This window comes from Anomaloglossus baeobatrachus, unplaced genomic scaffold (genome assembly GCF_048569485.1).
Source record: "Anomaloglossus baeobatrachus isolate aAnoBae1 unplaced genomic scaffold, aAnoBae1.hap1 Scaffold_3368, whole genome shotgun sequence".
NCBI classification, from domain to species: Eukaryota; Metazoa; Chordata; class Amphibia; order Anura; family Aromobatidae; genus Anomaloglossus; species Anomaloglossus baeobatrachus.
In genome coordinates, this window is record NW_027442743.1 from 1 (window position 1) to 22,777 (window position 22,777).

At 46.8% G+C, this 22,777-nt stretch overlaps 18 non-coding genes across 18 annotated transcripts; all 18 read left to right on the forward strand.

The window, feature by feature from the left end:
* The first annotated feature begins 128 nt into the window (after positions 1 to 128).
* LOC142271445 (U2 spliceosomal RNA) lies at positions 129 to 319 on the forward strand. The gene has a single exon (XR_012736496.1). It is a non-coding gene; the product is annotated as a U2 spliceosomal RNA (small nuclear RNA).
* Positions 320 to 1,436: 1,117 nt separating this feature from the next.
* On the forward strand, positions 1,437 to 1,627 carry LOC142271472 (U2 spliceosomal RNA). Its single transcript, XR_012736517.1, has one exon. It is a non-coding gene; the product is annotated as a U2 spliceosomal RNA (small nuclear RNA).
* Positions 1,628 to 2,744: 1,117 nt separating this feature from the next.
* Positions 2,745 to 2,935, forward strand: LOC142271484 (U2 spliceosomal RNA). The gene has a single exon (XR_012736528.1). It is a non-coding gene; the product is annotated as a U2 spliceosomal RNA (small nuclear RNA).
* A 1,117-nt stretch (positions 2,936 to 4,052) lies between these two features.
* LOC142271496 (U2 spliceosomal RNA) lies at positions 4,053 to 4,243 on the forward strand. The gene has a single exon (XR_012736539.1). It is a non-coding gene; the product is annotated as a U2 spliceosomal RNA (small nuclear RNA).
* Positions 4,244 to 5,360: 1,117 nt separating this feature from the next.
* LOC142271509 (U2 spliceosomal RNA) lies at positions 5,361 to 5,551 on the forward strand. The gene has a single exon (XR_012736550.1). It is a non-coding gene; the product is annotated as a U2 spliceosomal RNA (small nuclear RNA).
* A 1,117-nt stretch (positions 5,552 to 6,668) lies between these two features.
* On the forward strand, positions 6,669 to 6,859 carry LOC142271451 (U2 spliceosomal RNA). Its single transcript, XR_012736502.1, has one exon. It is a non-coding gene; the product is annotated as a U2 spliceosomal RNA (small nuclear RNA).
* A 1,116-nt stretch (positions 6,860 to 7,975) lies between these two features.
* On the forward strand, positions 7,976 to 8,166 carry LOC142271461 (U2 spliceosomal RNA). The gene has a single exon (XR_012736508.1). It is a non-coding gene; the product is annotated as a U2 spliceosomal RNA (small nuclear RNA).
* A 1,117-nt stretch (positions 8,167 to 9,283) lies between these two features.
* Positions 9,284 to 9,474, forward strand: LOC142271462 (U2 spliceosomal RNA). Its single transcript, XR_012736509.1, has one exon. It is a non-coding gene; the product is annotated as a U2 spliceosomal RNA (small nuclear RNA).
* Positions 9,475 to 10,591: 1,117 nt separating this feature from the next.
* LOC142271464 (U2 spliceosomal RNA) lies at positions 10,592 to 10,782 on the forward strand. Its single transcript, XR_012736510.1, has one exon. It is a non-coding gene; the product is annotated as a U2 spliceosomal RNA (small nuclear RNA).
* A 1,322-nt stretch (positions 10,783 to 12,104) lies between these two features.
* LOC142271456 (U2 spliceosomal RNA) lies at positions 12,105 to 12,289 on the forward strand. The gene has a single exon (XR_012736505.1). It is a non-coding gene; the product is annotated as a U2 spliceosomal RNA (small nuclear RNA).
* A 1,117-nt stretch (positions 12,290 to 13,406) lies between these two features.
* On the forward strand, positions 13,407 to 13,597 carry LOC142271465 (U2 spliceosomal RNA). Its single transcript, XR_012736511.1, has one exon. It is a non-coding gene; the product is annotated as a U2 spliceosomal RNA (small nuclear RNA).
* A 1,117-nt stretch (positions 13,598 to 14,714) lies between these two features.
* LOC142271466 (U2 spliceosomal RNA) lies at positions 14,715 to 14,905 on the forward strand. The gene has a single exon (XR_012736512.1). It is a non-coding gene; the product is annotated as a U2 spliceosomal RNA (small nuclear RNA).
* A 1,117-nt stretch (positions 14,906 to 16,022) lies between these two features.
* Positions 16,023 to 16,213, forward strand: LOC142271467 (U2 spliceosomal RNA). Its single transcript, XR_012736513.1, has one exon. It is a non-coding gene; the product is annotated as a U2 spliceosomal RNA (small nuclear RNA).
* Positions 16,214 to 17,330: 1,117 nt separating this feature from the next.
* On the forward strand, positions 17,331 to 17,521 carry LOC142271468 (U2 spliceosomal RNA). The gene has a single exon (XR_012736514.1). It is a non-coding gene; the product is annotated as a U2 spliceosomal RNA (small nuclear RNA).
* A 1,117-nt stretch (positions 17,522 to 18,638) lies between these two features.
* LOC142271470 (U2 spliceosomal RNA) lies at positions 18,639 to 18,829 on the forward strand. Its single transcript, XR_012736515.1, has one exon. It is a non-coding gene; the product is annotated as a U2 spliceosomal RNA (small nuclear RNA).
* A 1,117-nt stretch (positions 18,830 to 19,946) lies between these two features.
* On the forward strand, positions 19,947 to 20,137 carry LOC142271454 (U2 spliceosomal RNA). The gene has a single exon (XR_012736504.1). It is a non-coding gene; the product is annotated as a U2 spliceosomal RNA (small nuclear RNA).
* A 1,117-nt stretch (positions 20,138 to 21,254) lies between these two features.
* On the forward strand, positions 21,255 to 21,445 carry LOC142271471 (U2 spliceosomal RNA). Its single transcript, XR_012736516.1, has one exon. It is a non-coding gene; the product is annotated as a U2 spliceosomal RNA (small nuclear RNA).
* A 1,117-nt stretch (positions 21,446 to 22,562) lies between these two features.
* Positions 22,563 to 22,753, forward strand: LOC142271473 (U2 spliceosomal RNA). The gene has a single exon (XR_012736518.1). It is a non-coding gene; the product is annotated as a U2 spliceosomal RNA (small nuclear RNA).
* Positions 22,754 to 22,777: the final 24 nt, after the last annotated feature.

The window sequence follows — 22,777 nt, forward strand, 5'->3', positions numbered from 1 at the left end:
TTTCAAGGGTTGGCTTGGGTGACAAAATGTCTTGTGTAGGCGTGGGTTTGTCTCCCTCTCGCTCTCTCTCCCTAAGATGTGTCCGGCATAGGCCAGGGTGCCACTCGAGGCCCAAACCAATTCTGGTTATCGCTTCTCGGCCTTTTGGCTAAGATCAAGTGTAGTATCTGTTCTTATCAGTTTAATATCTGATACGTCCCCTATCTGGGGACCATATATTAAATGGATTTTTAGAACAGGGAGATGGAAAAAGAGCTTGCTCTGTCCACTCCACGCATTGACCTGGTATTGCAGTACCTCCAGGAACGGTGCACCCCTTCTTAACCCAGTTTCCAAAAGCAGAACTCGATTCACCTGATTCATATTAGCCCGATTAGCGAATTGAAATGAATTTTTATCTAACACACTTTTTACTTGCTTTATTCATCCAAATAGCAAACTCATCACCACTCAACTTCACCAACTCTGCTATGTCCCGTGCAGTATCTTGTTGTCAGTCTAATCTAGATCATGTGTAATTGAATGGAATAGATCCCTTTTGGACAAAGTGGAGTCAGATGCTGCAGTGACCACAGGTGTGAGAGGATCTACAATTGGCATCTGGTGTTATCTCTCTGCTTCCACTCCAAATAAAGTTACCTGTTGTTACCTGAACGTCAAATACTAAGAATGGGCGGCCTATGAAAGAATTAGTACTTTCATTAAGTATACTAAACCGGCTAATTGGGAATAGACAAACTGTAAAAAGCCCTCTGAGAAAGCCCCTCTCTAACCTTTGTTAGTAAGCTTTTCTGTAGCCTGCCTGTTGATGTATTTTCGGTTTGAACAGTGCACAACATGAAGAGACGGAACACTGGCGGCTTGTCACAATGCCCCCCGATGACATCACAATAGCGCTGCTGCCTAGAAAACAAGCTGCGCAGAAGAAGTTGTTCTTTGGGTGGGAGGGTGGGCTAGTGGAAGGAGGGGGCAATCTCTTTTTTTCCCGGGTGGTAGGGGGATGACAGGAGAAGGGAAGCGGGTGGTGAGAAAGGTACAGAGGGCAGGGTTTGGGGGCTGGGAAGGAAAGGGAAAAGATTAGGGTTTGGGGATGATGAAAGGGCTTTCTACGGGTAAGGATGGCAAAGGGTGGCAGTGACGGAAAGTCAGGCAACCTGTCCTGTCCGTCTTTTTGTATCGTGAATTGGAAAGACTGCAAGGGGGAGGGGAGTTGCTTGCGCCCTAAAGGAGGAGTTATTCAGATTCATTGCAGTGGGCGGCGGCTGCAAAACGCACCATTCTTCTTGTTTTTGCTCTGCAAAGCAGCCTTTTCAAGGGTTGGCTTGGGTGACAAAATGTCTTGTGTAGGCGTGGGTTTGTCTCCCTCTCGCTCTCTCTCCCTAAGATGTGTCCGGCATAGGCCAGGGTGCCACTCGAGGCCCAAACCAATTCTGGTTATCGCTTCTCGGCCTTTTGGCTAAGATCAAGTGTAGTATCTGTTCTTATCAGTTTAATATCTGATACGTCCCCTATCTGGGGACCATATATTAAATGGATTTTTAGAACAGGGAGATGGAAAAAGAGCTTGCTCTGTCCACTCCACGCATTGACCTGGTATTGCAGTACCTCCAGGAACGGTGCACCCCTTCTTAACCCAGTTTCCAAAAGCAGAACTCGATTCACCTGATTCATATTAGCCCGATTAGCGAATTGAAATGAATTTTTATCTAACACACTTTTTACTTGCTTTATTCATCCAAATAGCAAACTCATCACCACTCAACTTCACCAACTCTGCTATGTCCCGTGCAGTATCTTGTTGTCAGTCTAATCTAGATCATGTGTAATTGAATGGAATAGATCCCTTTTGGACAAAGTGGAGTCAGATGCTGCAGTGACCACAGGTGTGAGAGGATCTACAATTGGCATCTGGTGTTATCTCTCTGCTTCCACTCCAAATAAAGTTACCTGTTGTTACCTGAACGTCAAATACTAAGAATGGGCGGCCTATGAAAGAATTAGTACTTTCATTAAGTATACTAAACCGGCTAATTGGGAATAGACAAACTGTAAAAAGCCCTCTGAGAAAGCCCCTCTCTAACCTTTGTTAGTAAGCTTTTCTGTAGCCTGCCTGTTGATGTATTTTCGGTTTGAACAGTGCACAACATGAAGAGACGGAACACTGGCGGCTTGTCACAATGCCCCCCGATGACATCACAATAGCGCTGCTGCCTAGAAAACAAGCTGCGCAGAAGAAGTTGTTCTTTGGGTGGGAGGGTGGGCTAGTGGAAGGAGGGGGCAATCTCTTTTTTTCCCGGGTGGTAGGGGGATGACAGGAGAAGGGAAGCGGGTGGTGAGAAAGGTACAGAGGGCAGGGTTTGGGGGCTGGGAAGGAAAGGGAAAAGATTAGGGTTTGGGGATGATGAAAGGGCTTTCTACGGGTAAGGATGGCAAAGGGTGGCAGTGACGGAAAGTCAGGCAACCTGTCCTGTCCGTCTTTTTGTATCGTGAATTGGAAAGACTGCAAGGGGGAGGGGAGTTGCTTGCGCCCTAAAGGAGGAGTTATTCAGATTCATTGCAGTGGGCGGCGGCTGCAAAACGCACCATTCTTCTTGTTTTTGCTCTGCAAAGCAGCCTTTTCAAGGGTTGGCTTGGGTGACAAAATGTCTTGTGTAGGCGTGGGTTTGTCTCCCTCTCGCTCTCTCTCCCTAAGATGTGTCCGGCATAGGCCAGGGTGCCACTCGAGGCCCAAACCAATTCTGGTTATCGCTTCTCGGCCTTTTGGCTAAGATCAAGTGTAGTATCTGTTCTTATCAGTTTAATATCTGATACGTCCCCTATCTGGGGACCATATATTAAATGGATTTTTAGAACAGGGAGATGGAAAAAGAGCTTGCTCTGTCCACTCCACGCATTGACCTGGTATTGCAGTACCTCCAGGAACGGTGCACCCCTTCTTAACCCAGTTTCCAAAAGCAGAACTCGATTCACCTGATTCATATTAGCCCGATTAGCGAATTGAAATGAATTTTTATCTAACACACTTTTTACTTGCTTTATTCATCCAAATAGCAAACTCATCACCACTCAACTTCACCAACTCTGCTATGTCCCGTGCAGTATCTTGTTGTCAGTCTAATCTAGATCATGTGTAATTGAATGGAATAGATCCCTTTTGGACAAAGTGGAGTCAGATGCTGCAGTGACCACAGGTGTGAGAGGATCTACAATTGGCATCTGGTGTTATCTCTCTGCTTCCACTCCAAATAAAGTTACCTGTTGTTACCTGAACGTCAAATACTAAGAATGGGCGGCCTATGAAAGAATTAGTACTTTCATTAAGTATACTAAACCGGCTAATTGGGAATAGACAAACTGTAAAAAGCCCTCTGAGAAAGCCCCTCTCTAACCTTTGTTAGTAAGCTTTTCTGTAGCCTGCCTGTTGATGTATTTTCGGTTTGAACAGTGCACAACATGAAGAGACGGAACACTGGCGGCTTGTCACAATGCCCCCCGATGACATCACAATAGCGCTGCTGCCTAGAAAACAAGCTGCGCAGAAGAAGTTGTTCTTTGGGTGGGAGGGTGGGCTAGTGGAAGGAGGGGGCAATCTCTTTTTTTCCCGGGTGGTAGGGGGATGACAGGAGAAGGGAAGCGGGTGGTGAGAAAGGTACAGAGGGCAGGGTTTGGGGGCTGGGAAGGAAAGGGAAAAGATTAGGGTTTGGGGATGATGAAAGGGCTTTCTACGGGTAAGGATGGCAAAGGGTGGCAGTGACGGAAAGTCAGGCAACCTGTCCTGTCCGTCTTTTTGTATCGTGAATTGGAAAGACTGCAAGGGGGAGGGGAGTTGCTTGCGCCCTAAAGGAGGAGTTATTCAGATTCATTGCAGTGGGCGGCGGCTGCAAAACGCACCATTCTTCTTGTTTTTGCTCTGCAAAGCAGCCTTTTCAAGGGTTGGCTTGGGTGACAAAATGTCTTGTGTAGGCGTGGGTTTGTCTCCCTCTCGCTCTCTCTCCCTAAGATGTGTCCGGCATAGGCCAGGGTGCCACTCGAGGCCCAAACCAATTCTGGTTATCGCTTCTCGGCCTTTTGGCTAAGATCAAGTGTAGTATCTGTTCTTATCAGTTTAATATCTGATACGTCCCCTATCTGGGGACCATATATTAAATGGATTTTTAGAACAGGGAGATGGAAAAAGAGCTTGCTCTGTCCACTCCACGCATTGACCTGGTATTGCAGTACCTCCAGGAACGGTGCACCCCTTCTTAACCCAGTTTCCAAAAGCAGAACTCGATTCACCTGATTCATATTAGCCCGATTAGCGAATTGAAATGAATTTTTATCTAACACACTTTTTACTTGCTTTATTCATCCAAATAGCAAACTCATCACCACTCAACTTCACCAACTCTGCTATGTCCCGTGCAGTATCTTGTTGTCAGTCTAATCTAGATCATGTGTAATTGAATGGAATAGATCCCTTTTGGACAAAGTGGAGTCAGATGCTGCAGTGACCACAGGTGTGAGAGGATCTACAATTGGCATCTGGTGTTATCTCTCTGCTTCCACTCCAAATAAAGTTACCTGTTGTTACCTGAACGTCAAATACTAAGAATGGGCGGCCTATGAAAGAATTAGTACTTTCATTAAGTATACTAAACCGGCTAATTGGGAATAGACAAACTGTAAAAAGCCCTCTGAGAAAGCCCCTCTCTAACCTTTGTTAGTAAGCTTTTCTGTAGCCTGCCTGTTGATGTATTTTCGGTTTGAACAGTGCACAACATGAAGAGACGGAACACTGGCGGCTTGTCACAATGCCCCCCGATGACATCACAATAGCGCTGCTGCCTAGAAAACAAGCTGCGCAGAAGAAGTTGTTCTTTGGGTGGGAGGGTGGGCTAGTGGAAGGAGGGGGCAATCTCTTTTTTTCCCGGGTGGTAGGGGGATGACAGGAGAAGGGAAGCGGGTGGTGAGAAAGGTACAGAGGGCAGGGTTTGGGGGCTGGGAAGGAAAGGGAAAAGATTAGGGTTTGGGGATGATGAAAGGGCTTTCTACGGGTAAGGATGGCAAAGGGTGGCAGTGACGGAAAGTCAGGCAACCTGTCCTGTCCGTCTTTTTGTATCGTGAATTGGAAAGACTGCAAGGGGGAGGGGAGTTGCTTGCGCCCTAAAGGAGGAGTTATTCAGATTCATTGCAGTGGGCGGCGGCTGCAAAACGCACCATTCTTCTTGTTTTTGCTCTGCAAAGCAGCCTTTTCAAGGGTTGGCTTGGGTGACAAAATGTCTTGTGTAGGCGTGGGTTTGTCTCCCTCTCGCTCTCTCTCCCTAAGATGTGTCCGGCATAGGCCAGGGTGCCACTCGAGGCCCAAACCAATTCTGGTTATCGCTTCTCGGCCTTTTGGCTAAGATCAAGTGTAGTATCTGTTCTTATCAGTTTAATATCTGATACGTCCCCTATCTGGGGACCATATATTAAATGGATTTTTAGAACAGGGAGATGGAAAAAGAGCTTGCTCTGTCCACTCCACGCATTGACCTGGTATTGCAGTACCTCCAGGAACGGTGCACCCCTTCTTAACCCAGTTTCCAAAAGCAGAACTCGATTCACCTGATTCATATTAGCCCGATTAGCGAATTGAAATGAATTTTTATCTAACACACTTTTTACTTGCTTTATTCATCCAAATAGCAAACTCATCACCACTCAACTTCACCAACTCTGCTATGTCCCGTGCAGTATCTTGTTGTCAGTCTAATCTAGATCATGTGTAATTGAATGGAATAGATCCCTTTTGGACAAAGTGGAGTCAGATGCTGCAGTGACCACAGGTGTGAGAGGATCTACAATTGGCATCTGGTGTTATCTCTCTGCTTCCACTCCAAATAAAGTTACCTGTTGTTACCTGAACGTCAAATACTAAGAATGGGCGGCCTATGAAAGAATTAGTACTTTCATTAAGTATACTAAACCGGCTAATTGGGAATAGACAAACTGTAAAAAGCCCTCTGAGAAAGCCCCTCTCTAACCTTTGTTAGTAAGCTTTTCTGTAGCCTGCCTGTTGATGTATTTTCGGTTTGAACAGTGCACAACATGAAGAGACGGAACACTGGCGGCTTGTCACAATGCCCCCCGATGACATCACAATAGCGCTGCTGCCTAGAAAACAAGCTGCGCAGAAGAAGTTGTTCTTTGGGTGGGAGGGTGGGCTAGTGGAAGGAGGGGGCAATCTCTTTTTTTCCCGGGTGGTAGGGGGATGACAGGAGAAGGGAAGCGGGTGGTGAGAAAGGTACAGAGGGCAGGGTTTGGGGGCTGGGAAGGAAAGGGAAAAGATTAGGGTTTGGGGATGATGAAAGGGCTTTCTACGGGTAAGGATGGCAAAGGGTGGCAGTGACGGAAAGTCAGGCAACCTGTCCTGTCCGTCTTTTTGTATCGTGAATTGGAAAGACTGCAAGGGGGAGGGGAGTTGCTTGCGCCCTAAAGGAGGAGTTATTCAGATTCATTGCAGTGGGCGGCGGCTGCAAAACGCACCATTCTTCTTGTTTTTGCTCTGCAAAGCAGCCTTTTCAAGGGTTGGCTTGGGTGACAAAATGTCTTGTGTAGGCGTGGGTTTGTCTCCCTCTCGCTCTCTCTCCCTAAGATGTGTCCGGCATAGGCCAGGGTGCCACTCGAGGCCCAAACCAATTCTGGTTATCGCTTCTCGGCCTTTTGGCTAAGATCAAGTGTAGTATCTGTTCTTATCAGTTTAATATCTGATACGTCCCCTATCTGGGGACCATATATTAAATGGATTTTTAGAACAGGGAGATGGAAAAAGAGCTTGCTCTGTCCACTCCACGCATTGACCTGGTATTGCAGTACCTCCAGGAACGGTGCACCCCTTCTTAACCCAGTTTCCAAAAGCAGAACTCGATTCACCTGATTCATATTAGCCCGATTAGCGAATTGAAATGAATTTTTATCTAACACACTTTTTACTTGCTTTATTCATCCAAATAGCAAACTCATCACCACTCAACTTCACCAACTCTGCTATGTCCCGTGCAGTATCTTGTTGTCAGTCTAATCTAGATCATGTGTAATTGAATGGAATAGATCCTTTTGGACAAAGTGGAGTCAGATGCTGCAGTGACCACAGGTGTGAGAGGATCTACAATTGGCATCTGGTGTTATCTCTCTGCTTCCACTCCAAATAAAGTTACCTGTTGTTACCTGAACGTCAAATACTAAGAATGGGCGGCCTATGAAAGAATTAGTACTTTCATTAAGTATACTAAACCGGCTAATTGGGAATAGACAAACTGTAAAAAGCCCTCTGAGAAAGCCCCTCTCTAACCTTTGTTAGTAAGCTTTTCTGTAGCCTGCCTGTTGATGTATTTTCGGTTTGAACAGTGCACAACATGAAGAGACGGAACACTGGCGGCTTGTCACAATGCCCCCCGATGACATCACAATAGCGCTGCTGCCTAGAAAACAAGCTGCGCAGAAGAAGTTGTTCTTTGGGTGGGAGGGTGGGCTAGTGGAAGGAGGGGGCAATCTCTTTTTTTCCCGGGTGGTAGGGGGATGACAGGAGAAGGGAAGCGGGTGGTGAGAAAGGTACAGAGGGCAGGGTTTGGGGGCTGGGAAGGAAAGGGAAAAGATTAGGGTTTGGGGATGATGAAAGGGCTTTCTACGGGTAAGGATGGCAAAGGGTGGCAGTGACGGAAAGTCAGGCAACCTGTCCTGTCCGTCTTTTTGTATCGTGAATTGGAAAGACTGCAAGGGGGAGGGGAGTTGCTTGCGCCCTAAAGGAGGAGTTATTCAGATTCATTGCAGTGGGCGGCGGCTGCAAAACGCACCATTCTTCTTGTTTTTGCTCTGCAAAGCAGCCTTTTCAAGGGTTGGCTTGGGTGACAAAATGTCTTGTGTAGGCGTGGGTTTGTCTCCCTCTCGCTCTCTCTCCCTAAGATGTGTCCGGCATAGGCCAGGGTGCCACTCGAGGCCCAAACCAATTCTGGTTATCGCTTCTCGGCCTTTTGGCTAAGATCAAGTGTAGTATCTGTTCTTATCAGTTTAATATCTGATACGTCCCCTATCTGGGGACCATATATTAAATGGATTTTTAGAACAGGGAGATGGAAAAAGAGCTTGCTCTGTCCACTCCACGCATTGACCTGGTATTGCAGTACCTCCAGGAACGGTGCACCCCTTCTTAACCCAGTTTCCAAAAGCAGAACTCGATTCACCTGATTCATATTAGCCCGATTAGCGAATTGAAATGAATTTTTATCTAACACACTTTTTACTTGCTTTATTCATCCAAATAGCAAACTCATCACCACTCAACTTCACCAACTCTGCTATGTCCCGTGCAGTATCTTGTTGTCAGTCTAATCTAGATCATGTGTAATTGAATGGAATAGATCCCTTTTGGACAAAGTGGAGTCAGATGCTGCAGTGACCACAGGTGTGAGAGGATCTACAATTGGCATCTGGTGTTATCTCTCTGCTTCCACTCCAAATAAAGTTACCTGTTGTTACCTGAACGTCAAATACTAAGAATGGGCGGCCTATGAAAGAATTAGTACTTTCATTAAGTATACTAAACCGGCTAATTGGGAATAGACAAACTGTAAAAAGCCCTCTGAGAAAGCCCCTCTCTAACCTTTGTTAGTAAGCTTTTCTGTAGCCTGCCTGTTGATGTATTTTCGGTTTGAACAGTGCACAACATGAAGAGACGGAACACTGGCGGCTTGTCACAATGCCCCCCGATGACATCACAATAGCGCTGCTGCCTAGAAAACAAGCTGCGCAGAAGAAGTTGTTCTTTGGGTGGGAGGGTGGGCTAGTGGAAGGAGGGGGCAATCTCTTTTTTTCCCGGGTGGTAGGGGGATGACAGGAGAAGGGAAGCGGGTGGTGAGAAAGGTACAGAGGGCAGGGTTTGGGGGCTGGGAAGGAAAGGGAAAAGATTAGGGTTTGGGGATGATGAAAGGGCTTTCTACGGGTAAGGATGGCAAAGGGTGGCAGTGACGGAAAGTCAGGCAACCTGTCCTGTCCGTCTTTTTGTATCGTGAATTGGAAAGACTGCAAGGGGGAGGGGAGTTGCTTGCGCCCTAAAGGAGGAGTTATTCAGATTCATTGCAGTGGGCGGCGGCTGCAAAACGCACCATTCTTCTTGTTTTTGCTCTGCAAAGCAGCCTTTTCAAGGGTTGGCTTGGGTGACAAAATGTCTTGTGTAGGCGTGGGTTTGTCTCCCTCTCGCTCTCTCTCCCTAAGATGTGTCCGGCATAGGCCAGGGTGCCACTCGAGGCCCAAACCAATTCTGGTTATCGCTTCTCGGCCTTTTGGCTAAGATCAAGTGTAGTATCTGTTCTTATCAGTTTAATATCTGATACGTCCCCTATCTGGGGACCATATATTAAATGGATTTTTAGAACAGGGAGATGGAAAAAGAGCTTGCTCTGTCCACTCCACGCATTGACCTGGTATTGCAGTACCTCCAGGAACGGTGCACCCCTTCTTAACCCAGTTTCCAAAAGCAGAACTCGATTCACCTGATTCATATTAGCCCGATTAGCGAATTGAAATGAATTTTTATCTAACACACTTTTTACTTGCTTTATTCATCCAAATAGCAAACTCATCACCACTCAACTTCACCAACTCTGCTATGTCCCGTGCAGTATCTTGTTGTCAGTCTAATCTAGATCATGTGTAATTGAATGGAATAGATCCCTTTTGGACAAAGTGGAGTCAGATGCTGCAGTGACCACAGGTGTGAGAGGATCTACAATTGGCATCTGGTGTTATCTCTCTGCTTCCACTCCAAATAAAGTTACCTGTTGTTACCTGAACGTCAAATACTAAGAATGGGCGGCCTATGAAAGAATTAGTACTTTCATTAAGTATACTAAACCGGCTAATTGGGAATAGACAAACTGTAAAAAGCCCTCTGAGAAAGCCCCTCTCTAACCTTTGTTAGTAAGCTTTTCTGTAGCCTGCCTGTTGATGTATTTTCGGTTTGAACAGTGCACAACATGAAGAGACGGAACACTGGCGGCTTGTCACAATGCCCCCCGATGACATCACAATAGCGCTGCTGCCTAGAAAACAAGCTGCGCAGAAGAAGTTGTTCTTTGGGTGGGAGGGTGGGCTAGTGGAAGGAGGGGGCAATCTCTTTTTTTCCCGGGTGGTAGGGGGATGACAGGAGAAGGGAAGCGGGTGGTGAGAAAGGTACAGAGGGCAGGGTTTGGGGGCTGGGAAGGAAAGGGAAAAGATTAGGGTTTGGGGATGATGAAAGGGCTTTCTACGGGTAAGGATGGCAAAGGGTGGCAGTGACGGAAAGTCAGGCAACCTGTCCTGTCCGTCTTTTTGTATCGTGAATTGGAAAGACTGCAAGGGGGAGGGGAGTTGCTTGCGCCCTAAAGGAGGAGTTATTCAGATTCATTGCAGTGGGCGGCGGCTGCAAAACGCACCATTCTTCTTGTTTTTGCTCTGCAAAGCAGCCTTTTCAAGGGTTGGCTTGGGTGACAAAATGTCTTGTGTAGGCGTGGGTTTGTCTCCCTCTCGCTCTCTCTCCCTAAGATGTGTCCGGCATAGGCCAGGGTGCCACTCGAGGCCCAAACCAATTCTGGTTATCGCTTCTCGGCCTTTTGGCTAAGATCAAGTGTAGTATCTGTTCTTATCAGTTTAATATCTGATACGTCCCCTATCTGGGGACCATATATTAAATGGATTTTTAGAACAGGGAGATGGAAAAAGAGCTTGCTCTGTCCACTCCACGCATTGACCTGGTATTGCAGTACCTCCAGGAACGGTGCACCCCTTCTTAACCCAGTTTCCAAAAGCAGAACTCGATTCACCTGATTCATATTAGCCCGATTAGCGAATTGAAATGAATTTTTATCTAACACACTTTTTACTTGCTTTATTCATCCAAATAGCAAACTCATCACCACTCAACTTCACCAACTCTGCTATGTCCCGTGCAGTATCTTGTTGTCAGTCTAATCTAGATCATGTGTAATTGAATGGAATAGATCCCTTTTGGACAAAGTGGAGTCAGATGCTGCAGTGACCACAGGTGTGAGAGGATCTACAATTGGCATCTGGTGTTATCTCTCTGCTTCCACTCCAAATAAAGTTACCTGTTGTTACCTGAACGTCAAATACTAAGAATGGGCGGCCTATGAAAGAATTAGTACTTTCATTAAGTATACTAAACCGGCTAATTGGGAATAGACAAACTGTAAAAAGCCCTCTGAGAAAGCCCCTCTCTAACCTTTGTTAGTAAGCTTTTCTGTAGCCTGCCTGTTGATGTATTTTCGGTTTGAACAGTGCACAACATGAAGAGACGGAACACTGGCGGCTTGTCACAATGCCCCCCGATGACATCACAATAGCGCTGCTGCCTAGAAAACAAGCTGCGCAGAAGAAGTTGTTCTTTGGGTGGGAGGGTGGGCTAGTGGAAGGAGGGGGCAATCTCTTTTTTTCCCGGGTGGTAGGGGGATGACAGGAGAAGGGAAGCGGGTGGTGAGAAAGGTACAGAGGGCAGGGTTTGGGGGCTGGGAAGGAAAGGGAAAAGATTAGGGTTTGGGGATGATGAAAGGGCTTTCTACGGGTAAGGATGGCAAAGGGTGGCAGTGACGGAAAGTCAGGCAACCTGTCCTGTCCGTCTTTTTGTATCGTGAATTGGAAAGACTGCAAGGGGGAGGGGAGTTGCTTGCGCCCTAAAGGAGGAGTTATTCAGATTCATTGCAGTGGGCGGCGGCTGCAAAACGCACCATTCTTCTTGTTTTTGCTCTGCAAAGCAGCCTTTTCAAGGGTTGGCTTGGGTGACAAAATGTCTTGTGTAGGCGTGGGTTTGTCTCCCTCTCGCTCTCTCTCCCTAAGATGTGTCCGGCATAGGCCAGGGTGCCACTCGAGGCCCAAACCAATTCTGGTTATCGCTTCTCGGCCTTTTGGCTAAGATCAAGTGTAGTCCCTTCATTGGGTTTGCCTTGGTCTTGGCTGGGAGGGGCCCGGGCTTGCACAACCGCCGGCCTCGGGGATTGTTGCGCCTTTTGGTGCTTACGTCCCCTTATGGCTGGTGGTTCCTGGGCTCGGGAGGCGATCACCTGCGGCACTGCGCTTTTGTGTGGTGGCCGATGACCGTTTTCTGAAAATTGCGGATGAAATCTCATCTGTTCTTATCAGTTTAATATCTGATACGTCCCCTATCTGGGGACCATATATTAAATGGATTTTTAGAACAGGGAGATGGAAAAAGAGCTTGCTCTGTCCACTCCACGCATTGACCTGGTATTGCAGTACCTCCAGGAACGGTGCACCCCTTCTTAACCCAGTTTCCAAAAGCAGAACTCGATTCACCTGATTCATATTAGCCCGATTAGCGAATTGAAATGAATTTTTATCTAACACACTTTTTACTTGCTTTATTCATCCAAATAGCAAACTCATCACCACTCAACTTCACCAACTCTGCTATGTCCCGTGCAGTATCTTGTTGTCAGTCTAATCTAGATCATGTGTAATTGAATGGAATAGATCCCTTTTGGACAAAGTGGAGTCAGATGCTGCAGTGACCACAGGTGTGAGAGGATCTACAATTGGCATCTGGTGTTATCTCTCTGCTTCCACTCCAAATAAAGTTACCTGTTGTTACCTGAACGTCAAATACTAAGTATGGGCGGCCTATGAAAGAATTAGTACTTTCATTAAGTATACTAAACCGGCTAATTGGGAATAGACAAACTGTAAAAAGCCCTCTGAGAAAGCCCCTCTCTAACCTTTGTTAGTAAGCTTTTCTGTAGCCTGCCTGTTGATGTATTTTCGGTTTGAACAGTGCACAACATGAAGAGACGGAACACTGGCGGCTTGTCACAATGCCCCCCGATGACATCACAATAGCGCTGCTGCCTAGAAAACAAGCTGCGCAGAAGAAGTTGTTCTTTGGGTGGGAGGGTGGGCTAGTGGAAGGAGGGGGCAATCTCTTTTTTTCCCGGGTGGTAGGGGGATGACAGGAGAAGGGAAGCGGGTGGTGAGAAAGGTACAGAGGGCAGGGTTTGGGGGCTGGGAAGGAAAGGGAAAAGATTAGGGTTTGGGGATGATGAAAGGGCTTTCTACGGGTAAGGATGGCAAAGGGTGGCAGTGACGGAAAGTCAGGCAACCTGTCCTGTCCGTCTTTTTGTATCGTGAATTGGAAAGACTGCAAGGGGGAGGGGAGTTGCTTGCGCCCTAAAGGAGGAGTTATTCAGATTCATTGCAGTGGGCGGCGGCTGCAAAACGCACCATTCTTCTTGTTTTTGCTCTGCAAAGCAGCCTTTTCAAGGGTTGGCTTGGGTGACAAAATGTCTTGTGTAGGCGTGGGTTTGTCTCCCTCTCGCTCTCTCTCCCTAAGATGTGTCCGGCATAGGCCAGGGTGCCACTCGAGGCCCAAACCAATTCTGGTTATCGCTTCTCGGCCTTTTGGCTAAGATCAAGTGTAGTATCTGTTCTTATCAGTTTAATATCTGATACGTCCCCTATCTGGGGACCATATATTAAATGGATTTTTAGAACAGGGAGATGGAAAAAGAGCTTGCTCTGTCCACTCCACGCATTGACCTGGTATTGCAGTACCTCCAGGAACGGTGCACCCCTTCTTAACCCAGTTTCCAAAAGCAGAACTCGATTCACCTGATTCATATTAGCCCGATTAGCGAATTGAAATGAATTTTTATCTAACACACTTTTTACTTGCTTTATTCATCCAAATAGCAAACTCATCACCACTCAACTTCACCAACTCTGCTATGTCCCGTGCAGTATCTTGTTGTCAGTCTAATCTAGATCATGTGTAATTGAATGGAATAGATCCCTTTTGGACAAAGTGGAGTCAGATGCTGCAGTGACCACAGGTGTGAGAGGATCTACAATTGGCATCTGGTGTTATCTCTCTGCTTCCACTCCAAATAAAGTTACCTGTTGTTACCTGAACGTCAAATACTAAGAATGGGCGGCCTATGAAAGAATTAGTACTTTCATTAAGTATACTAAACCGGCTAATTGGGAATAGACAAACTGTAAAAAGCCCTCTGAGAAAGCCCCTCTCTAACCTTTGTTAGTAAGCTTTTCTGTAGCCTGCCTGTTGATGTATTTTCGGTTTGAACAGTGCACAACATGAAGAGACGGAACACTGGCGGCTTGTCACAATGCCCCCCGATGACATCACAATAGCGCTGCTGCCTAGAAAACAAGCTGCGCAGAAGAAGTTGTTCTTTGGGTGGGAGGGTGGGCTAGTGGAAGGAGGGGGCAATCTCTTTTTTTCCCGGGTGGTAGGGGGATGACAGGAGAAGGGAAGCGGGTGGTGAGAAAGGTACAGAGGGCAGGGTTTGGGGGCTGGGAAGGAAAGGGAAAAGATTAGGGTTTGGGGATGATGAAAGGGCTTTCTACGGGTAAGGATGGCAAAGGGTGGCAGTGACGGAAAGTCAGGCAACCTGTCCTGTCCGTCTTTTTGTATCGTGAATTGGAAAGACTGCAAGGGGGAGGGGAGTTGCTTGCGCCCTAAAGGAGGAGTTATTCAGATTCATTGCAGTGGGCGGCGGCTGCAAAACGCACCATTCTTCTTGTTTTTGCTCTGCAAAGCAGCCTTTTCAAGGGTTGGCTTGGGTGACAAAATGTCTTGTGTAGGCGTGGGTTTGTCTCCCTCTCGCTCTCTCTCCCTAAGATGTGTCCGGCATAGGCCAGGGTGCCACTCGAGGCCCAAACCAATTCTGGTTATCGCTTCTCGGCCTTTTGGCTAAGATCAAGTGTAGTATCTGTTCTTATCAGTTTAATATCTGATACGTCCCCTATCTGGGGACCATATATTAAATGGATTTTTAGAACAGGGAGATGGAAAAAGAGCTTGCTCTGTCCACTCCACGCATTGACCTGGTATTGCAGTACCTCCAGGAACGGTGCACCCCTTCTTAACCCAGTTTCCAAAAGCAGAACTCGATTCACCTGATTCATATTAGCCCGATTAGCGAATTGAAATGAATTTTTATCTAACACACTTGTTACTTGCTTTATTCATCCAAATAGCAAACTCATCACCACTCAACTTCACCAACTCTGCTATGTCCCGTGCAGTATCTTGTTGTCAGTCTAATCTAGATCATGTGTAATTGAATGGAATAGATCCCTTTTGGACAAAGTGGAGTCAGATGCTGCAGTGACCACAGGTGTGAGAGGATCTACAATTGGCATCTGGTGTTATCTCTCTGCTTCCACTCCAAATAAAGTTACCTGTTGTTACCTGAACGTCAAATACTAAGAATGGGCGGCCTATGAAAGAATTAGTACTTTCATTAAGTATACTAAACCGGCTAATTGGGAATAGACAAACTGTAAAAAGCCCTCTGAGAAAGCCCCTCTCTAACCTTTGTTAGTAAGCTTTTCTGTAGCCTGCCTGTTGATGTATTTTCGGTTTGAACAGTGCACAACATGAAGAGACGGAACACTGGCGGCTTGTCACAATGCCCCCCGATGACATCACAATAGCGCTGCTGCCTAGAAAACAAGCTGCGCAGAAGAAGTTGTTCTTTGGGTGGGAGGGTGGGCTAGTGGAAGGAGGGGGCAATCTCTTTTTTTCCCGGGTGGTAGGGGGATGACAGGAGAAGGGAAGCGGGTGGTGAGAAAGGTACAGAGGGCAGGGTTTGGGGGCTGGGAAGGAAAGGGAAAAGATTAGGGTTTGGGGATGATGAAAGGGCTTTCTACGGGTAAGGATGGCAAAGGGTGGCAGTGACGGAAAGTCAGGCAACCTGTCCTGTCCGTCTTTTTGTATCGTGAATTGGAAAGACTGCAAGGGGGAGGGGAGTTGCTTGCGCCCTAAAGGAGGAGTTATTCAGATTCATTGCAGTGGGCGGCGGCTGCAAAACGCACCATTCTTCTTGTTTTTGCTCTGCAAAGCAGCCTTTTCAAGGGTTGGCTTGGGTGACAAAATGTCTTGTGTAGGCGTGGGTTTGTCTCCCTCTCGCTCTCTCTCCCTAAGATGTGTCCGGCATAGGCCAGGGTGCCACTCGAGGCCCAAACCAATTCTGGTTATCGCTTCTCGGCCTTTTGGCTAAGATCAAGTGTAGTATCTGTTCTTATCAGTTTAATATCTGATACGTCCCCTATCTGGGGACCATATATTAAATGGATTTTTAGAACAGGGAGATGGAAAAAGAGCTTGCTCTGTCCACTCCACGCATTGACCTGGTATTGCAGTACCTCCAGGAACGGTGCACCCCTTCTTAACCCAGTTTCCAAAAGCAGAACTCGATTCACCTGATTCATATTAGCCCGATTAGCGAATTGAAATGAATTTTTATCTAACACACTTTTTACTTGCTTTATTCATCCAAATAGCAAACTCATCACCACTCAACTTCACCAACTCTGCTATGTCCCGTGCAGTATCTTGTTGTCAGTCTAATCTAGATCATGTGTAATTGAATGGAATAGATCCCTTTTGGACAAAGTGGAGTCAGATGCTGCAGTGACCACAGGTGTGAGAGGATCTACAATTGGCATCTGGTGTTATCTCTCTGCTTCCACTCCAAATAAAGTTACCTGTTGTTACCTGAACGTCAAATACTAAGAATGGGCGGCCTATGAAAGAATTAGTACTTTCATTAAGTATACTAAACCGGCTAATTGGGAATAGACAAACTGTAAAAAGCCCTCTGAGAAAGCCCCTCTCTAACCTTTGTTAGTAAGCTTTTCTGTAGCCTGCCTGTTGATGTATTTTCGGTTTGAACAGTGCACAACATGAAGAGACGGAACACTGGCGGCTTGTCACAATGCCCCCCGATGACATCACAATAGCGCTGCTGCCTAGAAAACAAGCTGCGCAGAAGAAGTTGTTCTTTGGGTGGGAGGGTGGGCTAGTGGAAGGAGGGGGCAATCTCTTTTTTTCCCGGGTGGTAGGGGGATGACAGGAGAAGGGAAGCGGGTGGTGAGAAAGGTACAGAGGGCAGGGTTTGGGGGCTGGGAAGGAAAGGGAAAAGATTAGGGTTTGGGGATGATGAAAGGGCTTTCTACGGGTAAGGATGGCAAAGGGTGGCAGTGACGGAAAGTCAGGCAACCTGTCCTGTCCGTCTTTTTGTATCGTGAATTGGAAAGACTGCAAGGGGGAGGGGAGTTGCTTGCGCCCTAAAGGAGGAGTTATTCAGATTCATTGCAGTGGGCGGCGGCTGCAAAACGCACCATTCTTCTTGTTTTTGCTCTGCAAAGCAGCCTTTTCAAGGGTTGGCTTGGGTGACAAAATGTCTTGTGTAGGCGTGGGTTTGTCTCCCTCTCGCTCTCTCTCCCTAAGATGTGTCCGGCATAGGCCAGGGTGCCACTCGAGGCCCAAACCAATTCTGGTTATCGCTTCTCGGCCTTTTGGCTAAGATCAAGTGTAGTATCTGTTCTTATCAGTTTAATATCTGATACGTCCCCTATCTGGGGACCATATATTAAATGGATTTTTAGAACAGGGAGATGGAAAAAGAGCTTGCTCTGTCCACTCCACGCATTGACCTGGTATTGCAGTACCTCCAGGAACGGTGCACCCCTTCTTAACCCAGTTTCCAAAAGCAGAACTCGATTCACCTGATTCATATTAGCCCGATTAGCGAATTGAAATGAATTTTTATCTAACACACTTTTTACTTGCTTTATTCATCCAAATAGCAAACTCATCACCACTCAACTTCACCAACTCTGCTATGTCCCGTGCAGTATCTTGTTGTCAGTCTAATCTAGATCATGTGTAATTGAATGGAATAGATCCCTTTTGGACAAAGTGGAGTCAGATGCTGCAGTGACCACAGGTGTGAGAGGATCTACAATTGGCATCTGGTGTTATCTCTCTGCTTCCACTCCAAATAAAGTTACCTGTTGTTACCTGAACGTCAAATACTAAGAATGGGCGGCCTATGAAAGAATTAGTACTTTCATTAAGTATACTAAACCGGCTAATTGGGAATAGACAAACTGTAAAAAGCCCTCTGAGAAAGCCCCTCTCTAACCTTTGTTAGTAAGCTTTTCTGTAGCCTGCCTGTTGATGTATTTTCGGTTTGAACAGTGCACAACATGAAGAGACGGAACACTGGCGGCTTGTCACAATGCCCCCCGATGACATCACAATAGCGCTGCTGCCTAGAAAACAAGCTGCGCAGAAGAAGTTGTTCTTTGGGTGGGAGGGTGGGCTAGTGGAAGGAGGGGGCAATCTCTTTTTTTCCCGGGTGGTAGGGGGATGACAGGAGAAGGGAAGCGGGTGGTGAGAAAGGTACAGAGGGCAGGGTTTGGGGGCTGGGAAGGAAAGGGAAAAGATTAGGGTTTGGGGATGATGAAAGGGCTTTCTACGGGTAAGGATGGCAAAGGGTGGCAGTGACGGAAAGTCAGGCAACCTGTCCTGTCCGTCTTTTTGTATCGTGAATTGGAAAGACTGCAAGGGGGAGGGGAGTTGCTTGCGCCCTAAAGGAGGAGTTATTCAGATTCATTGCAGTGGGCGGCGGCTGCAAAACGCACCATTCTTCTTGTTTTTGCTCTGCAAAGCAGCCTTTTCAAGGGTTGGCTTGGGTGACAAAATGTCTTGTGTAGGCGTGGGTTTGTCTCCCTCTCGCTCTCTCTCCCTAAGATGTGTCCGGCATAGGCCAGGGTGCCACTCGAGGCCCAAACCAATTCTGGTTATCGCTTCTCGGCCTTTTGGCTAAGATCAAGTGTAGTATCTGTTCTTATCAGTTTAATATCTGATACGTCCCCTATCTGGGGACCATATATTAAATGGATTTTTAGAACAGGGAGATGGAAAAAGAGCTTGCTCTGTCCACTCCACGCATTGACCTGGTATTGCAGTACCTCCAGGAACGGTGCACCCCTTCTTAACCCAGTTTCCAAAAGCAGAACTCGATTCACCTGATTCATATTAGCCCGATTAGCGAATTGAAATGAATTTTTATCTAACACACTTTTTACTTGCTTTATTCATCCAAATAGCAAACTCATCACCACTCAACTTCACCAACTCTGCTATGTCCCGTGCAGTATCTTGTTGTCAGTCTAATCTAGATCATGTGTAATTGAATGGAATAGATCCCTTTTGGACAAAGTGGAGTCAGATGCTGCAGTGACCACAGGTGTGAGAGGATCTACAATTGGCATCTGGTGTTATCTCTCTGCTTCCACTCCAAATAAAGTTACCTGTTGTTACCTGAACGTCAAATACTAAGAATGGGCGGCCTATGAAAGAATTAGTACTTTCATTAAGTATACTAAACCGGCTAATTGGGAATAGACAAACTGTAAAAAGCCCTCTGAGAAAGCCCCTCTCTAACCTTTGTTAGTAAGCTTTTCTGTAGCCTGCCTGTTGATGTATTTTCGGTTTGAACAGTGCACAACATGAAGAGACGGAACACTGGCGGCTTGTCACAATGCCCCCCGATGACATCACAATAGCGCTGCTGCCTAGAAAACAAGCTGCGCAGAAGAAGTTGTTCTTTGGGTGGGAGGGTGGGCTAGTGGAAGGAGGGGGCAATCTCTTTTTTTCCCGGGCGGTAGGGGGATGACAGGAGAAGGGAAGCGGGTGGTGAGAAAGGTACAGAGGGCAGGGTTTGGGGGCTGGGAAGGAAAGGGAAAAGATTAGGGTTTGGGGATGATGAAAGGGCTTTCTACGGGTAAGGATGGCAAAGGGTGGCAGTGACGGAAAGTCAGGCAACCTGTCCTGTCCGTCTTTTTGTATCGTGAATTGGAAAGACTGCAAGGGGGAGGGGAGTTGCTTGCGCCCTAAAGGAGGAGTTATTCAGATTCATTGCAGTGGGCGGCGGCTGCAAAACGCACCATTCTTCTTGTTTTTGCTCTGCAAAGCAGCCTTTTCAAGGGTTGGCTTGGGTGACAAAATGTCTTGTGTAGGCGTGGGTTTGTCTCCCTCTCGCTCTCTCTCCCTAAGATGTGTCCGGCATAGGCCAGGGTGCCACTCGAGGCCCAAACCAATTCTGGTTATCGCTTCTCGGCCTTTTGGCTAAGATCAAGTGTAGTATCTGTTCTTATCAGTTTAATATCTGATACGTCCCCTATCTGGGGACCATATATTAAATGGATTTTTAGAACAGGGAGATGGAAAAAGTGCTTGCTCTGTCCACTCCACGCATTGACCTGGTATTGCAGTACCTCCAGGAACGGTGCACCCCTTCTTAACCCAGTTTCCAAAAGCAGAACTCGATTCACCTGATTCATATTAGCCCGATTAGCGAATTGAAATGAATTTTTATCTAACACACTTTTTACTTGCTTTATTCATCCAAATAGCAAACTCATCACCACTCAACTTCACCAACTCTGCTATGTCCCGTGCAGTATCTTGTTGTCAGTCTAATCTAGATCATGTGTAATTGAATGGAATAGATCCCTTTTGGACAAAGTGGAGTCAGATGCTGCAGTGACCACAGGTGTGAGAGGATCTACAATTGGCATCTGGTGTTATCTCTCTGCTTCCACTCCAAATAAAGTTACCTGTTGTTACCTGAACGTCAAATACTAAGAATGGGCGGCCTATGAAAGAATTAGTACTTTCATTAAGTATACTAAACCGGCTAATTGGGAATAGACAAACTGTAAAAAGCCCTCTGAGAAAGCCCCTCTCTAACCTTTGTTAGTAAGCTTTTCTGTAGCCTGCCTGTTGATGTATTTTCGGTTTGAACAGTGCACAACATGAAGAGACGGAACACTGGCGGCTTGTCACAATGCCCCCCGATGACATCACAATAGCGCTGCTGCCTAGAAAACAAGCTGCGCAGAAGAAGTTGTTCTTTGGGTGGGAGGGTGGGCTAGTGGAAGGAGGGGGCAATCTCTTTTTTTCCCGGGCGGTAGGGGGATGACAGGAGAAGGGAAGCGGGTGGTGAGAAAGGTACAGAGGGCAGGGTTTGGGGGCTGGGAAGGAAAGGGAAAAGATTAGGGTTTGGGGATGATGAAAGGGCTTTCTACGGGTAAGGATGGCAAAGGGTGGCAGTGACGGAAAGTCAGGCAACCTGTCCTGTCCGTCTTTTTGTATCGTGAATTGGAAAGACTGCAAGGGGGAGGGGAGTTGCTTGCGCCCTAAAGGAGGAGTTATTCAGATTCATTGCAGTGGGCGGCGGCTGCAAAACGCACCATTCTTCTTGTTTTTGCTCTGCAAAGCAGCCTTTTCAAGGGTTGGCTTGGGTGACAAAATGTCTTGTGTAGGCGTGGGTTTGTCTCCCTCTCGCTCTCTCTCCCTAAGATGTGTCCGGCATAGGCCAGGGTGCCACTCGAGGCCCAAACCAATTCTGGTTATCGCTTCTCGGCCTTTTGGCTAAGATCAAGTGTAGTATCTGTTCTTATCAGTTTAATATCTGATACGTCCCCTATCTGGGGACCATATATTAAATGGATTTTTAGAACAGGGAGATGGAAAAAGAGCTTGCTCTGTCCACTCCACGCATTGACCTGGTATTGCAGTACCTCCAGGAACGGTGCACCCCTTCTTAACCCAGTTTCCAAAAGCAGAACTCGATTCACCTGATTCATATTAGCCCGATTAGCGAATTGAAATGAATTTTTATCTAACACACTTTTTACTTGCTTTATTCATCCAAATAGCAAACTCATCACCACTCAACTTCACCAACTCTGCTATGTCCCGTGCAGTATCTTGTTGTCAGTCTAATCTAGATCATGTGTAATTGAATGGAATAGATCCCTTTTGGACAAAGTGGAGTCAGATGCTGCAGTGACCACAGGTGTGAGAGGATCTACAATTGGCATCTGGTGTTATCTCTCTGCTTCCACTCCAAATAAAGTTACCTGTTGTTACCTGAACGTCAAATACTAAGAATGGGCGGCCTATGAAAGAATTAGTACTTTCATTAAGTATACTAAACCGGCTAATTGGGAATAGACAAACTGTAAAAAGCCCTCTGAGAAAGCCCCTCTCTAACCTTTGTTAGTAAGCTTTTCTGTAGCCTGCCTGTTGATGTATTTTCGGTTTGAACAGTGCACAACATGAAGAGACGGAACACTGGCGGCTTGTCACAATGCCCCCCGATGACATCACAATAGCGCTGCTGCCTAGAAAACAAGCTGCGCAGAAGAAGTTGTTCTTTGGGTGGGAGGGTGGGCTAGTGGAAGGAGGGGGCAATCTCTTTTTTTCCCGGGTGGTAGGGGGATGACAGGAGAAGGGAAGCGGGTGGTGAGAAAGGTACAGAGGGCAGGGTTTGGGGGCTGGGAAGGAAAGGGAAAAGATTAGGGTTTGGGGATGATGAAAGGGCTTTCTACGGGTAAGGATGGCAAAGGGTGGCAGTGACGGAAAGTCAGGCAACCTGTCCTGTCCGTCTTTTTGTATCGTGAATTGGAAAGACTGCAAGGGGGAGGGGAGTTGCTTGCGCCCTAAAGGAGGAGTTATTCAGATTCATTGCAGTGGGCGGCGGCTGCAAAATGCACCATTCTTCTTGTTTTTGCTCTGCAAAGCAGCCTTTTCAAGGGTTGGCTTGGGTGACAAAATGTCTTGTGTAGGCGTGGGTTTGTCTCCCTCTCGCTCTCTCTCCCTAAGATGTGTCCGGCATAGGCCAGGGTGCCACTCGAGGCCCAAACCAATTCTGGTTATCGCTTCTCGGCCTTTTGGCTAAGATCAAGTGTAGTATCTGTTCTTATCAGTTTAATATCTGATACGTCCCCTATCTGGGGACCATATATTAAATGGATTTTTAGAACAGGGAGATGGAAAAAGAGCTTGCTCTGTCCACTCCACGCATTGACCTGGTATTGCAGTACCTCCAGGAACGGTGCACCCCTTCTTAACCCAGTTTCCAAAAGCAGA